Below are 16,325 nucleotides of genomic sequence, written 5' to 3'. Positions count from 1 at the left end.
CTCCGTGCCAGTGTGTCTTCTTGGTTATGTGGAGACCTACAGTACAAAATAAACACTGTGGCGCTGTGTGGAAGTAGCAAGTACTGAATGTCTGAGGAGAACACGATCTCAACTACAATACAAAAACTATGGGCTGTTGGCTGTGCACATCCTCCTAATTCATTCATGAACCCTCTAAAACCTGAGAAAACTGTGATGATTTCTTTCTTTCTTAAATTATCCCTAACTTTAAGTAATTAATTTCTCCCCATGTTTTTTTTAAACTTTAATTTTCTTTCCTTTTCTTCTTTTGTAAAATTAGATTTCAATTTAATTGTAAATGACATTTAAAATTCTTAAGTCTTAACTCTTAAGCTGTGGAAACCCTGATATTGGTTATTGGTTTATAAATATTGTCTTATTTTCCTGAGCCGTGCATTAGGGTATGAGTTATTGATGATGTGCACATTTACTGGAGTATTTTTATTTACATGTGAAATCAGGCAGGCGAGAGCACATCCATGCTTATCCTGCCTGTAATTCAGGATCCTTTCCCTGAAAGTAGAGTGTATTAAATTGCATGTGTAGTGGTGGTGAATGAAATAATGGGGGAAAAAAACATCAAATTATGACTGGGTAATATGGCTGAAACCAATACCTGAATAAGAATATTTTTAAAGTACTGATATGCAGTGATGGGCAATATGAAGATAAGGTAATCTTGTATCTTGATATGTGCCATGATATACTGCGTCTCACAAGAAAAGTCACCTCGCTTGGTAATTTTTTAGTTTTGTTATATTACACTGTAGAAATAAACTATTAGTTTCAGCTTCTAAAAGTTAGTGTGTGGGCTGCCTTAAATTTTTAAGTTGACAAAATTTGAGATGACAAGTTGAATAATTTCAAAATGACCTCAACTGGTCCTCTAAAATTCAGTCAACTTTAAATTTTAAGGCAGCCTGGACACTATTTTTTCTTCTTTTTTTTTGGAAAAAAAATAGCTTCCTTGTTATAGTGAAAAACATTTGAATTGCTAAATGATTAGAAAATAAACTGAATGAACTAAAAAGTGGTGCATGCATATATATTAATGCACTTTGGACTGATGCTTAAATAAGCTCTGGTGCTCCCAATGAGCTTCAAAAGTCACACAGTTAGTCAAATGAAGTCCACCTGTGTGTAATCACAGTGTCACATGATCTCGGTACCTACACACCTGTTCTGAAAGTCCCCAGCGTCTGCAGCAACACTAAACAAGACCCAGCACCAAGCAAACGGCACCATAGAGACAAAGGAGCTCTCTAAACAGGTCAGGGTTAACGTTCGTGACCAGGCCCCAAAAAAACTGAGACTGAGACAAGAAAAGACACAATTTGAAACATGCAAACCATTAGTACTCCTCAATTTCATCTTAAAAATCAATTTTTCCAGAAAACATCCACAGAAAACACATGAAGGATCCTCTTTATTCACCCTTTTTTAATTCTGTATGTATGTTTAAGTAAACTGTGAGAAAGGTCTTATAAAATAATCAAAAGGTGAATTCAGAGGTAAAATTTGATGTGTGAGATTTTCCTAAGAGGCTAAATTCAACACATTTATTCCAAATTCCTTTTTTTGCATGGGCAGTTCAGTAATATCTCTGCAGTTGTGGTGTTGAGCAGTCTTGATTGTGCTGTTTAAACATTTGAAATGTGATTTTTATTTTTTAAAGGCAATCAGCCACTTGGCATAAAATGACTTGCAAATTACAGTAAATTATTAAAAGGTGACAAGAAAATTGCCTGAAAATTAGCTCAGAAAACAGAGAGAGAATGATCAGAAAATGATCCAAAAAAATTCCCCAAATTATATTTTTATTTTCATAATCAAATAAACTGTACCCTTAAAATAAGGGTACAGTGGGGAAAAGTATATTTAGTAATTAACTCAACTTTTTAAAATTTTATTTTAGCACTTTTCTGGTCATTTCCTGTTTTTGTTCTATTACTTTTCAATTTTGTGCTAATTTTTATGTTGTTGCTGATTTTTATTTTTTTCTAACTTTTTACTAATATTTTCTTAATGTTTGGGTAATTTCTCTTCAAGTTGCTCATTGCCTTCTTTTCATGTTTTTGAAAAAAATAAGAGTTTGCTCATGTTTTAAAGGGTTAATATTATGATACTGAGGATGCATACCAAATCACATAAAAAGTAGTAAGAGAGATTTTCAATGTAATGTTCCACAGCATGAAATACTGTAGACAGAAGTGATACTGGCAGCAAATGAACTGAGAAACATCTGTTACTTCCTAATGTGACCACTAGGTGGCAGGTTTACTCTATTATATTGTTTTTACTCCTCAGTTTGTCAGTCTACTTTCAGAGTGTGAGGCACTTAAAAAATGTGTCATGGTGACAGAGATATTAATCACTTATAGTGTTACTTAAGAAATATTTACAACAATATACAGAACAACTTGTTACCACAGAATAATAAAGTTGCCATCTGGTGGTCACTTTTGTTAAAATAACTTGATTACTTTAAACAGCCAGAAGCCACTTTACTGCTAAACCCTGACAGTTTTATCACCCGCGCACACAAATTTAGTGCACACAGGAAATTAACAGTAATAATAATTCATCATAAGTCGTCAGTGATGGGGTTTTCTCAGAAATAATTACAGGGGAAAAAAAAAGCTGCGAAGCTTTTGTTCATCACCTCATCTGAGTTGTTAATGTTGTGAAGTCATTAAAAGCTTTTTGGGTGAAAATCAGCATAATGATGAATATGCATGCAGGACTGTTGTCTGCTTGACAGATATGACAGCTCAGTATCTATCACACGGCTGAGTGACACACAGACACACGTACAGAATAACAAGTCAACTTGCACGCTGACACATAGCACCCACGCGTGCACACACACACACACACACACACAAATATATGTTCACGAGGAGGGGGTTTGGTGTTGTTGTGAGCAGAAGCCCATCATCATCATTTCTGCAACACAATCCCACATCACATTACTCCAGGTCTTGCAGCTGTCTGACATTCGGCCATATGGTGTGTGTGTGTGTGTGTGTGTGTGTGTGTCTCAGTGTATGTGAGAGTAAATGACTGAATGTTTGGGCATCAGGGTGATAAAACTGTATCTGTGTGTAGGAAAGTGAGAAAGAAGGAGTAAGACAGAGACGTGCTCTGATGAGGACAGGTACAGACAGACAAAGACAGAATGGCTCATTCATGTTCACATGAGAGAGCGGGCTGAATTCCCCTGTGACCCTCACACCGTGCACGTTTGAATTTGTACAGTTCCACTGGCAACACCCAGAGAAGAATATAAGAAATACCTGTAAAAAATAGCCTTGAGTGTTGGGAGTATAAAGACTTATTTATTAAAGGGGCAGTTCACCCCTAAATCAGAAATATATATATATGTTTCCTTTGACCTGTAGTGCTGTTTTTGTCGGTCTAGATTGTTTTGGTGTAAGTTGCAAAGTGTTGAAGATATCGACGTTGTTGTCCTGCCATATCTAGACCCGTCATGGCGACTAAACTGGCCCCTCCCCGTGAGCTGGTCAACCTGAGCCGGCAAAGGTCTTGGGCTTGTGGGAAACAACATCTATTAAAAGAAAGGTTTTCATACTTCTGAAACAGAAAACACAACTTACAGTTTTACTTCCAATATCCTCTGCTGACACTAATTTCTACTGATTACCTTAAAAGGCAAGACAAGTTTATTTACATAGCGCGTTTTAGACACAAGGGCAATTCAAAGTGCTTTACATAAGCATAAACATACAAAAGAAAACATATAAAACAATATAAGACAATTAATGAAAAAGAAAAGAAAAAAGCATAAAAGAATAAAGCAAAAAAGGGATTTAATGTTAATTACTTAATGCTACATCATTTAATGACCTCAGAAAAAGAGGTGATAAACAGAAAAGCCTCAGTTTAATAGAACAAAGTTGGGGACAGATCTCAAATGGTTTGGAAGTTTATTTCTGTGGTGCGTCTGAAAGTTGAATCTCTGTGTTTGACAGACCCTGGGGACGATGAGCAGACATGTCTATGGATTTGTTGTTTCAAATTACACACAGTAATTTAATTAATTGTTAACATGAAAATGAACAGATCATGAGATATCCAAGGTCTTCTGTCTTGATATGGCTGTTTTCTTGTAAACACAATTTGAAAAATTGCAATCTTTTGAAAGTAATTACCGGCCATTTTGCTATTAAATATGAAATAATTCTTCAAAAAAAAAAAAAAAAAGATTATTTTTGAGGGCTTTTATGCCTTTAATGAATAGGAAAGACTGAAAGGGGGAGAGAGAGAGGGAGAAAATGCAGCAAAGGGCAGAGGCGGGAATTGAACCCGCGGCTGCTGAGGTTATTCAGGGGTTGCTAATACGAAGGGTTTCATACGAACCGTAGTATGAGGATACTTTGTATTGCAAAATTGCAACATCCTGTGAAAGTTTCTAGTTTTTTTAACTCATTTTTTAATGTTATGCCACAAAAATAACACATGGCAGGGTTCTTTTATCCCTGCTGCCATTTACAAGAAGAATTCGCTGTCCCAGTTTACTGTCTTTTATGTGTATCTGGATGAGATCGTTTTTAAGATTACATACGTTGATTATTTATTACTTATCTGTTTCCCTATTTATTTCACCTTGATTATTTATTACAATGAATTTTACCTATTGCCACTGCACAGCACTTAATTTGACTTGGTGATGTATTTATTTAAATAGTTGTTTTTTAAACCATTTCAGTCTTTGGTTCAGTGTGGAAAGAGTATCTGTATTTATTTATTTATTTATTTATTTATTTATTTATTTATTTATTTATTTATTTATTTATTTATTAATTAATTAATTAATTTATTTATTTATTTATTTATTTATTATTATTATTATTATTATTATTATTATTATTATTATTATTATTATTATTATTAATCTTTATTTAACTAGAGGTAGGGAATTTCTGCTTTACTTTAATTTATTATCAAACATTGTTGTGTTTGAGTTCGACAAAATGAAAGTCCTTCGCTTCTTTAATATCTTCTCCCTTGGAGGTGGGACAAATGCTCATGTTCTAAATTCTGCACCACCCCCCAAAAAAACATCTACGCCTATTGTTCTGTTGAAATCACATTATCTGTAACCAGGGGAAAACAAACCATGAGACATAATCACACACTCATATAGTGCTTCGCTGAATATGTAGGCTTTGATTTGCCGGCCAGCAGGATGACATCTTAGCACGAGATTTATCAAATGCATCACCGACAAAAATGCTTCGTGCCCAGTTGTAACAAATCATGAAATGAATCCTCTTAATGTAACAACATTCAGAGTCACTATCAGCAAATAAAGTGTTCACAGTCACTACTACCCACGAGATGATGACTTCATGTGACCTCTCTGCACACCCACTCCCAAACCTAAATACCTGACCAGCAGCTTTAATTAACTGCTATAGCGCCGCGCTGCCAAGCCAGACCCAGACGCCCCCCCTTCATCTCCGCACTTCCCAGTATCTGCGCCAATGCCTCCATTCCAAAAGGAGCTGTAGCTTCATGTTCACAGCGAGCCAGAAAATCAGCGGAGAAAATAGACTCTAAATCACACATTCAGATGTAGCAGTGTAGGTGGAAGGTTTCTTGTACAGCCAGATCTAACATTGAATCATTTTTGTCCTCCATCTTCTCATGCCACCTGTGGTTGCACTGTGCTTTTTAAAGCTACCTGTGTTCTCGAGAACCACCTCCACCTGACCTCCTTAACAATATCTAAAAAACAAACTGAGTGGGAAGGGCTAGTCTGCTGCACAAACATCTCCCTCCAAAAAGCAACAGTAATACAGACATTATGCCTCACTCGCATGTTGTCATCAATACTTTTGAGTAATTTTGCTGCACACATTGAGTGCTTTCATGTAGTTCAAAGAGAAAAGAGCATGTAACTAAGAGATGTCGGAAAAATTTGAATGAAAGTATAAACGATGCAGATCCTACATTACTCTCAGAACAATAAATGCTGCATATGCTCTGCTTCCACAGTTGAGCACATACAGTAAAATATAGCAAACTGACTAAGCCTTTGAAAATTGAGCAAATTGGTTTAATTTCTGTTAAAAAAGATGCAAAAAACATTCATTAAAAAGTTTCATGAAAATTACATGAAAATAAACAGAAAAAAAACAAAAAGGAAAATGACATATATATATATATATATATATATATATATATATATATATTATTTATTTATTTTTTTTTCTGGACATTTTCCACTATTTTTTGGATGATTTTTGGCTTTTTTTAAAAATAATTTTCTTGTCACCTTTTACTAGTTTATTGTGATTTGTGGGACATTTCTTGGCAAGTTGGCCATGGCTTTTTTTGTCCATGTTTTCAAAGGAAATGAAACCAATTTGCTCAGGTTTTAAAGGGTCAAAAAGCTTGTGAAATGCATTGAATGCAGTGCAAGAAAAAACAGGTGTCAAAGGATAAATTTAAAGTTGCACTACTTAATATTATTATATCAACAACTGACCAAATGACTATGTGTAATGTGAAACATGTTGCTCATAGTAACAACCCACAAAGAATTATCACAGCTATTTTTTTTTACAGAGATTTTAAAGGAGCTGTAGGTGACATTCGGAGCGTTAATATAGCAACAAATATAGAGGAGTGATATGATGGCAGAAAATAAAGTCACACTCGCCTTGTGCGCTGTAATCTGAGCTGCTCTGTTCAGCCACACATTGATGTTAGTGTGTGTGAGTTTGTGTGTGTGCATCCTTCAGGCTAACTAATCACTGATGCTCAGCACTGTGCTCATATTTCAGTAAATGAGGATAACCAGAGGGTGTCATCACAGAACCATAGCGGCCACCGCTACAGTTGTTAGCGCTGTCTATAGATTAAAACTGTTCGCTGCTAACCGCTGCCTCAGACACCTCCATGTTGAGAACCATGTGCAGACAATCCCACCCTTACTCTGAATCAAAGATAATCTGTGAATATCGAACAACACAACTTGAAAATGGATACAAATGATGCGCCAACTCCGGGGTGAGTTATTACTGTAGGTAACTGTTTCCTAAAGATTTTGTCTTGTTAACTTTATAATGGGATCATTTCCATGAACAAAAGCACCGAAACGATAATCAATATTTCTTTAAACATCAGTCACATAACACGTTTTTTCTCCCTTTGATTTTCCACTGCAGCCCAAAATAAATTTTTGCTGGTTGATGCTGATAATAAAAACAACTCTTTCCAGGGGCCATCATATTAGTGTTATTTCTGCCCATGTGTGCACTTTAATCTAGACAAATGTGTGCCTGAGACTTACAAACTAATAATTAGGGGATTCCAAGGAGCACTTTAGAGCCATATCGAGCCAGTGCAATTGAAATGAGTCAGTGCTGTCATCCTCCCACTTGTGAATACACAAGAAACACACCTGATTACACTGATTGCATCACATAACTGGTAACGCGTTTTTACGTGGAGCTCTGTGATGTGGATTTTAATCTTTAAAAGAAGTTCCGACTTGAATACGAGCTGCTCTGCTTACAGCTGCTCTAATCAATATTTTAAAGGGATCAAGTGTCTGAACGTGTAACGTTAAGGGGGTCGCTCGCTGCAATGAACCACTCAGCTCTGCAGTTCACCTTTGCTCTAAAGAGCTTTTGTGCATCTTTGTTTTGGTTTTACGGGATTGTAAACATCTACAATTCCATGATAGGAAAGACATTTCTATCAGCTAATGAAGATGCATTATGATTAAAAGCTCCAGAACAGCTATAAAATAGATTTATTTTCAAAGCAACCATGTTTGCATGACTCAAGCGTGCATTCTTCTATTTTTAATCACTGCCGAGGAAGACACAGTGCTTGTCGGAAGCATGGTGAAATGTGTTTTTGTTGGTGAATCACTGCATCAGCAACTTGTCTCACAGATCAAGCTTTAATCCTGCCTCCTTCCTTTCAATCGCGTTTGAAACACTGAGCATGTGCGTGTTCTTGCATATGAAAGCAGTATGTATGGGGGGGGGCTCTGTTTGACAATTAATCACACTTCCTCTCTACTTGTGCTGTCATCACAGGAGCTGGAGCCGGGCCCGAGCAGCAGGGGGGTAAACATATACTGAATGCAGGCGCTCTAACGTACATAGACATGCAAGAGTTTGGTGGAGATTCATCTGAGTTGGATGGCACCTTCTCCTTTCTAATATCTATTTTTTTTCAACCTCAGCCCCCAAATCCCATCAGAGCGTGTCCGTATCCAGGCCAACCATTGGCTCGCCTCTTCCCACGCCCCCCGCTCCATATGAAGTTGGGAATCATAAACAACTCCAAAGTCTCCTCAGGACAACAAATGTTATTTCTGGTGAGGAAATGTTCAGTGTTTGTGTGCACGTGTGGCGGGGGCGGTTGGTACAATTGAGAGGCGGGTGGGGGAGGACTGTGTGTACGTGTGTGTAGAAATGTGTGTGTGTGTGTGTGTGTGTATATATATATATATATATATATATATAATGTGTGTGTGTGTATATAGGGGTGTGCATGTGTACATGCCCTTATGTGCATGTCAGAACAAGTCCAACTCCAATGCACTTGTTCTTCTGCAGGGTGCTGTGATGTCATCCTCCCACCTCTCCACTGTGTTTTCACACCAACGTGAGTCACACCGCTCCAGCTCTCTTCGTAGGGAGGTGAGTGAGTGTGTGTGTATTTGTGTGTGCATACAGAGCCAAATGGGGGGTATTTTGAACCTAAATTCTGTCTATGCCTCCGCCTTTTTATACATAGCTTAAAAGAGTTCTCTGTTGGTTCCTGCACTCTACAAAGGGAGGCTGGGGTTGAGAGGATCATAGTGCAGCGAAGCCTCTGACAGGCAGCTCCGATGTTAATCCTCTGCTGAACTTTCTGCCTCTTTACTATATGCAGAGACTGGGAACAATATATATAATATATTTACTATATATTCATCTCTGACAGTGCACTTCATTTAATATTTTAGTCTCTTAACAAGTATGACATAGAGTTTGCAATGGAGTATGCACAATGATAACTCAAATTCCCATGGGACAGATCTGTCTAGATGCCTGTGGCTGAAGAAAATCTGAACATGTGAAGAGGGAGTTTCACAAAGTTGCTTTAATTGCAATGCAGTAACATTGAATGAACAAGAAAACAAAAAATAAATTGTTTTTTGTGTGCGTTACTGAGAATAAGGGGGTAAAGGTACGAGAGGAGAAGAAAGCTTGCCTCTCTTTCTAACTTTCATTCAATGTATTCAATATGCTTCAGGCATGCTGCAAAGCTGCACCCATAAGATATACACATGGTAAATAATCGAAGATTTATCCTTCCTTAGTCTTGTCTTTGCTGTGTTTGTTTTAGCAACTGGCATTCAACTTGGTGGACAAGGCTTTAAGGCGTGTTCAAATAGAGCTGATTGCGCAGGGCTTGTGATGAAGTGGTTTGTTTGTCTAGCTCTAACTGCTTCAAGTACGTCTGAGCCATATGCCCCAGGCTACAAACCTAAACACAGTAAGACTGAAGAATCCATACTTTTTATGATAATATTCCAGCACCAACTAATCATCTGTCCATTTTCTAAAGTGTTTATCCTGTTCAAGGTCATGGCAACAACTCAATCAATTAACTTATCATCAGCATCAGGTCATACTTTTAATTCCTCTAATGCTGTGGATAATGACAGTTAGTTCTCCTAAGACACACAATGACTAAAAAAAGAAACAAAATTATTTCAAGAAGACACAAAAAATGACTAAAAAGGCACAAATACCTCTGAGAAACGACACGACACAAAAATATGTAAGAGGCACACAACAATTAAAAAAGATATAATATTACTTCAAAGAGACACAAAACAAGCAAAAAAAAAACCCCCAAAAAACCCCACAAATTCACCCCCAAAAAACTTACAAAAAATAACCATAAAATGCAAAAAACTATGTTAAAGAGACACAAAACAACTAAAAATGACACAAAAATATCTCAGCCACATAAGTCTGTTTGTCGTGGCTGCTTGGGCCTTCAGCATATGTGTGCTGAGGGGCTTAAAATTCGTCCATCCATCTCATAATCTGCCCGTGAGTAAGATGGTGAGCATGGAAAACATTACCTACTAAACATTAGCATGTTAACACTGTCATTGAACAGTAGCAATCTGAAGTTATCATTTTGAAAGCACAGCTGTATCTATGAACAGCCTCAAAGAGCTGCGGGCGTCGCTGCAGACTCTTGCTTAACTGTGTTATTTGTGTCTCTTTTTCATGTGCAATCTTGTGATCATACCCTTTAGGAATGCATGGGGCATAAAGTATCCATTTTGCTCAAAATGTCCCTCAGACGTGATGCAGCACAAGATGTAAGGGCTGAGAAAAACAGTCAGAAAGAAGTAGCCCACCTCACATGTCTGCCAATCATTCAACCTAGCAGTTAACCCCTCCAGTTTACTCTCAGAATAACAATGCGCGACAAAACACTAATTACACACACACTCCAATCAAGACACAGTGGTCTCCACTTATGAAAAACAAGCGCATCAAATTCTGTCTATTTTAGGAGCGCACTGTCTGCTTGCAGCCCTTTAGTAAAACAGACAAAAGAGCCAGTGTATGTGAAAACAACTTGTCGCCTTTCTTCATGTCAATCTCTATTAGCGTAGGAGCGCCGCTTGAGTGGAACTTTGTGAATGGGCCCATTCTTTTCATTCCTCTGCTTCCAGGGGCAACATAGCCAGGAATTTCACCACTCTCCCTCTCCGGGTTACTGCGGTCATGTATCCTATAGGTGGTCGCCCCACGTCTGACTTCACTACTTGACATCTTAATATATCTCAGACAGAACGTAACAGCCGGCTGCAGCAGAGTCACAGTCAGACATGATAACATCCCATTTGATGCTGTACAGTAAAGGGCGGGCTGTAAATGAGTCAGGGTCAGAGACTGAGCTTTGAAAATAGCCTCCCTCATTAAGATGTCTTCTTTCTCCACAGTTCAGTCCATCATACCACCAAGGGAGTACATCAAAGGTAATAGCTGAGGTAAAGGCCAAGATGCTGCAAGTGAAAAGAAAGGCCCTATAGCTCATGACATTAAAGAAACGTTATAAAATAATCCGTGACATCCATTGCTAGGAAGTAGGTACTACAATATTATCTTTTGATTTGTACCAATTTTATAATAAAACTAAATCTAAGCCTGTCACGCATAGTGGTCACTACAGTGGGAATATACTTAATAATTAGTGACTTTCTGGCTTTAAATAAATTGTGTTCTTAGAATGTCACCTCAAGTTTTGCATTGCATTGAACAGAATGAATATGTTAAAATACACACTAGTATAGTTTCACATGTTTTTTTTTTAAACGTATGCTGTCCAGCCGACTGAACATGAACATGAACATGCTAAATTTCCTGTGCGAAACTGAAAGCACTATGCTGTTTTATATATATATATATATACTGATGGTACAAACGGTATATTAGGACAATTACAGCAAATAATGTATACAATTTGTATGGAAATGGGACACACTAATTGTTTTTTGCATACTAACAGAACAAACATAATATATTACAATAACCATCTAGTACATACTGTACATAATTAATATATAGTATGGAACTGGGACACAGTATAAAGCTTAGTACTATCAGTGTCCCATTTCCAAGCCACACACACATTTTAACCATATTTTGCCAATGTAGTATTGTACATTTACACTGAAAGTGTGATTTTTGAATAGACACTGTTTTTACATAATGTAACACACAGTGGAAACAGAAGCTATTTTATTGTCTGCCAAACGTTAACATAGAAATTTCAAAGTAGCATCTTTTATCAATTTCCAATACCCCCAAAAAGGAAAGTACATTTCTTTGTTATTCACAAACTGCCAAAAATGTATATAAGCATACTATGAAGTTGCAACAATCTGATACACTTAGTTGGTATCTGCTCTTGTACTGACATTAAGCAAATAGAGTATCAGCTGAGATGTAACCAACCCTCATTAAATGTCCAGTGTTTAGGATTGTAGCAGAAATTGAATAAAATATCACAATCTGTTTTCTTTAGTGTATAATACTCGCCTCAAAATAAGAATTGTTGGGTTTTTGTTGCTTTTGTTGTTATAATGAGCAGTTTTTATCTACATTACAGGTCCTTGTCCACAGAGATTGCCATGTTGCACCACCATGTTTCTATAGTAGCCCAGAGCGGACAAACCAAACACTACCTCCAGATGGGGCCAATCATATTTTTGTGTTTTTTTTTAACATCGGTCACCATAGTTAGAAGCCCCTCTATGACAAGAGCATAGTAAAAAAAAAAAAGATTTTTTTTTTGTATACATGAAACTGCTTTACTCAGTGATTTTACTGGTTTAAATCTCTGCTATATGTTTGTTTTGGAAAGGAAGAGGCCTCTGCCGATAGTTCAGCTTTAGGTTAAAAAAAAAAAAGCCCCAAAATTCTTAAACAATGAACAGTGAAATAATTTCAACCAGGAGTAGTTTCACCAGATTGCAACCTGCAATCTTCACCACTAGATGCCACTAAATACCCCAAAATTTTACACACTGTTCCTTTAAATACAGCTTTTTTTTGTCAGTGTTACTATAAAATTCAATGCTTTCATTATCACGCTACTCTTGATTAATATAAGACTGGATAAAATAGTCTTTACTGATCCTCACATTGGGGAAATTCACTTGGTACAACGCTTCAGTGCAACATTAGAAGCAGAATATGAGATACACAAGGAAGAAGGAAAATGAGTACGTAGATATCAGAAATATGATTGGAATTTCACTATATGCAGCATCGCACAGGGTAATTTGCATTCTGGGGTAGATTAAAGTGGAGAGCGCAGATGGTTAGTGGTTAATGGTTAAAGTATCAGAGTTATCAAGAGTGACTGGTTGGACTGGTGTAATTCTAAAGAGCATAAAGTGTCTAGAATGTACTTATAAGCTACATATGTTAGCGGACTGTATGTGGTGTTTTTCACCATCACAGTCCTGTAATTTCAGGGAAAATGAGCTGGAAAGTGAGTTTTGAGAGTAAGAAATGTCAGCAGCTGATAAAGTGTTTGCTGCATCATCGACACATACGCTGAAGGTCACACACACACACATTCCTGCACATCAGAGCACAGTATTTTGAGAGGCTGTCTTCTTTTGCTCTGCACAGTGAGTTTTCTTATAAATTGTGGATAAATGTGCCATTCATCTTTTAGTCTAATGATGTACTTAACCCTTTGAAACCTGAAGCTACATCACTTTTCTTGTGCTGCTTTCAGACGCCTTTCAAAAGTATTTAAAAATTTGAACCCATTTTTTTTAAAAAGGCAATGAGCAACTCTGAAAGAAATATTCAACTGAATGCAAGAAAATAGTATATTTAGACAATTTTTTTTAAAAGGCTAGGGAAAAATATAATACTTATACTACTATTACTAATAATAACTATTGTTAATATTATTATTAATATTATCACATCTTTAAAATTATGTTACATCTTTTTTTTCTAATTTAATCAAATGTAGTTATTATATTCAATTATTATTTTTTTAAAGCACATTTCCCAAGTCTTGTTTGCCTTGTTGAATGTTTTAAACTCTTTTTTTTTTGTTTTGTTTTGTTTTGGGGTATTTTTCTTGTTCTTTTACTAATTTCCTGATAATTATGGGGTAATTTCTTCTTTCGTTGCTCATTGCCTTACTCCCATGTTTTTAAAAGAAATCAAGCTCATATGCTTAGCTTTCAAAGGGTGAAAGTATTATAGCGTATTTCAAAAGATCTCATAAATAAAACAAATTAAAGACACAGTATACGCCTCACCATTTCTCATAACATCCCACCACCATATACATTTAGTGTTTTCAAGTCCTCACTTTTTTTCTGCCACCCAAGTTACTGATGCCCCATTATGTTTTTGGCAGAATAAACAGCAAAGTTTCGCTGTCGTTTATCGTCGGTGAAGGTGTCGTCTCTATGCATTAATCCATACTGAATCTCATTCTGTGGCTAACCCAATTAGACTACATGAGCTAATCCTGGGGGAGCAGTTTTTCACCAGAGAACAATACAACCCGCCCACACAAATATCCGCCCCATGACAGAATGGGGTGGGTAGTGTTAGGACCCACAGAGCTACAGGAATAGAGGTTTTAATGACGGTAATCTCTTTTCCTTTGTCTTTATTAGATTGTTATGCAATCCTAGATGACATTTTAGAATAATGGATGCATGGATGGAAAGTGGAAATGAAAGGGAGGCAGAGGTAAATGCGGAGAGAATGAGTAAATGAAGATGAGAACTAGAGGTACTGTCAGTGCAACCAGAATTAATAATCATACAGAAGAAAAGACAGACAGACTTTGCAGACAGAGACTACTAAGAGCAAGGTTGTAACTATTCGCAGGTAATTAGGAGAGTAGGAGAGAGAGATGAATTCCTGTGACTCCGATACTATTCACCCACTCCCCATGTTAGTACCTGCTGAGCTGCTTTAATTAGGGCAGTGTTCTTTCTCTTATCTAATTAATTTTTTATGCTGAAATAATTAATGTATGTGCGGAAAGCAAGCAGGTGGAATTTGCAAAGCTGGGCTCACAGCATTCATGTTATAATTAGTTTTTTTTTCACATACATAAATGCGTCATCACTGCTGTTTGTGACATTTAATGTCTGATGGATGGCACACAGAAAGATGTGATGGGTTTTATTACTCATGCCATGATGCAAAGGCTGTTTGTTGGGTGGCATAAACAACCAATGTTTCATTGGTCAACTTTTTTAGCTCACCAAATAATCAGCAGAGGATAAAGACTAAGTACAACTACTCAAGTATCATAATGTAAAAGTCAAAGTCTCCTTGCAGGTCGTGAGGAGAACTTTTGGAAATTTGAAACAAAAGGCTGCATAAAGCCTTCTGTGGCTCCAGAGTGTGAAGTCTGATAAATTACCTCCAGGGGTGTCACTTAAGCCTCATTCCCATTGCACAAAAAACCCTCAGTAACATCTGCTAACATCTGGCTTTTTAATGTAATGGGAGAGGCAACGATCTGCATTCACACACAGGTGAAATAACTCTGCAGTCGTCAATGGTATTTATCATCAGCAGCTCTGATCGGCACTGATGGAAACTCTGTTGAACGTGTTAATTTTAGTCCCTTTACTGGTGAGATGCAATGACGCACTGCCACTAAATACTGTCCGTTTCTGTCTGAGCGGTGCTCAAACATCGATCCAAATTAGTCTGCACTGAGTTTGAAAGACAGGCTGAATATGTTAGAGATATATAAAAAGAAGACTCCATCCATACTGATTTCTATTGTTTAGTAGCCTGTTCCCCGGCCTGTCTCTGACGTCAAATGTGACACACCAAAAATATTTTAAAAAATAAAAACACACAGAAATGCATACTTGCATGCTGCAGAGCTGTGTACACATCACAGTGGTGGCATCCTGGAAGGTAAAAAGCAGATGCCAAAGGATACTAAAATGTATTATGTATACACGGAAGTCCACTGAAAAACGGCAACATGTGATGAGTTAAGATGAGAACGCATTGAATTTTCACAATGTGCCGTGTACACATCTCTGCTCTACCACCAACGGTAAAGAGGTGCATAGCATATTTTTACCCATATTAAACAAACAAACAAAAAAACAAAAACGTACACATGCTAATTTTGGTGAAAAAGGGTATTAGTTAAGTCTATAGCAGGGGTCTTCAAGAGTTATAAGGCCAAGACCCCCTTCACTTTCAGTAAAGGCCTTTTTATGACCCACAACTTAACTCTTTCAGTGAAGTCTAAGCACTCTCAGCCACAGTGCGAAGCTGTTTTCAGCATTAAAGTTCGGATCAACCTACCGTGTGTAAACTGCAGCACCAAACAGCAGTGAAAATTAGCAAGTAACAGGTAAGGAAAGACAAACGTACTTGAGCAAATTGGTTTCATTTCTTTCAAAAACATGGAAAGAGGATATGACCCAAAAATAGCAAATAAAATAGTATAAAGTGCAAGAAAATTACCTGAAAGAAAAGAAAAAATAAGTTAAAAAAACATGTAAATGATCTGCTAAAAGTGCTTAAAATATAACAAAAACCTCTATAAAAAACAACAGTTTAAAATATGCGATTACAGTCATAGTCAAGTTTTTTTCTTTTTACTGAACATTTTCACCCGAGCTTTTTTAAACAATTTTCTGAATCTACTAGTTGCTTGCAGTTCGTGGGACATTTCTTACCAAGTGTCTTATTGCCTTTTCCCCCATTTTTTTGAAA

The 16,325-nt window shown here is 36.9% G+C and overlaps 1 long non-coding RNA gene across 1 annotated transcript; it reads left to right on the top strand.

Annotated features, from left to right (window-relative positions):
- Positions 1–8,165: 8,165 nt before the first annotated feature.
- LOC148186885 (uncharacterized) lies at positions 8,166–11,150 on the top strand. Its single transcript, XR_015779101.1, has 3 exons — positions 8,166–8,383; positions 8,625–8,708; positions 11,024–11,150. It is a non-coding gene; the product is annotated as an uncharacterized LOC148186885 (long non-coding RNA).
- The last annotated feature ends 5,175 nt before the right edge of the window (positions 11,151–16,325 follow it).

This window comes from Plectropomus leopardus, chromosome 16 (assembly GCF_026936395.1).
Source record: "Plectropomus leopardus strain MGB_pleo_1.0 chromosome 16, ASM2693639v1, whole genome shotgun sequence".
NCBI lineage: Eukaryota > Metazoa > Chordata > Actinopteri > Perciformes > Serranidae > Plectropomus > Plectropomus leopardus.
The sequence above is the reverse complement of the archived record's forward strand: the minus strand, read 5'-3'. Positions and strand labels throughout refer to the sequence as shown.